Genomic DNA, 1,195 nt, shown 5'->3' on the forward strand with positions numbered 1-1,195 from the left:
TTGTGCCCTCAGCAATACACCTACCAAAGTCAGAGTCTGTCAGCAGTTTGAGAGAGATGTGAGGAACACACGGAGACACACAGAGACAGACATTCCTTGGATTTATAGATATAGAATAAAGATTCCATATTCTTTTATTTACCCATGCAAACTTCACCACAAAGCTAAGTGACAAACAATTTGAGCAGAAATAAACAATGAAATAATGTAGACAGAAAATGATTTGAAATTCTTCATCTTGACAAAGTAAAGTAGAATCTTCAGGAAGCTAATTCAAAGTGTCCCACTACCATTCATCTTTAGACATGTCATGTGATGTGTCTGTGATGATCTGTTTACAGTCTTGAGCCTGATGCAGATATCACTTCAAACTAGTAAAACTCAGTTGTTGACCATCACCATCAATTAACGCGTAAATATTTCCCTTCTTCCCTTCCTGCATTTAAATATATCACCATCAACAGCATTGCAGAAGGACTCATTCTTACCATGGGGAATTTGTACCAGTGTATCAGCTGGTTGCTGCAAGTTTCCTGCATCTCTCAGTAAACTCACTAACTAAAATGTGCCTTATATGAATCACTAAAGCACACAGGACACACTCCTTTTTGTTAGTATTAACTAATCTCAGATTGATCTTCATTCATAGATACATTTGTAATTTCTTCTGGTTTCCCTTCATATCCCATGAGGCTCTGTATGCGCTCTGACATAGTCAGTACGTTTACATGGACAGTTTAATTCCACTTTTAATCGGAATGAAAGGCCATTCCGATTAAAAGTGGTCATTCCGACTGAAAATTAAATCTGATTAAAGGGGGTGGTTTATTCCGTTTGTCATTCCGAATGAAAGAATTTCTCTCACTTGTATACACTCATTCTTCTTTAAGTTCATTCCGGTCTTTCTGCACATGCTCGTTTCCTTTTAAGTTCATTCCGGTCTTTCTGCACATGCTCGTTTCCTTGCCCTTCTGGCGCCATGACGTATATACAGTGGTGTGAAAAAGTGTTTGCCCCCTTCCTGATTTCTTACTTTTTTGCATGTTTTCCGCACTTAAATGTTTCAGATCATCAAACAAATTTAAACATTAGTCAAAGATAACACAAGTAAACACAAAATGCAGTTTTTAAATGAAGGGTTTTATTAATGAGGAAGAAAATAATCCAAAGCTACATGGCCCTGTGTGAAAAAGTG

This window comes from Epinephelus moara, chromosome 3, assembly GCF_006386435.1.
Source record: "Epinephelus moara isolate mb chromosome 3, YSFRI_EMoa_1.0, whole genome shotgun sequence".
NCBI classification, from domain to species: Eukaryota; Metazoa; Chordata; class Actinopteri; order Perciformes; family Serranidae; genus Epinephelus; species Epinephelus moara.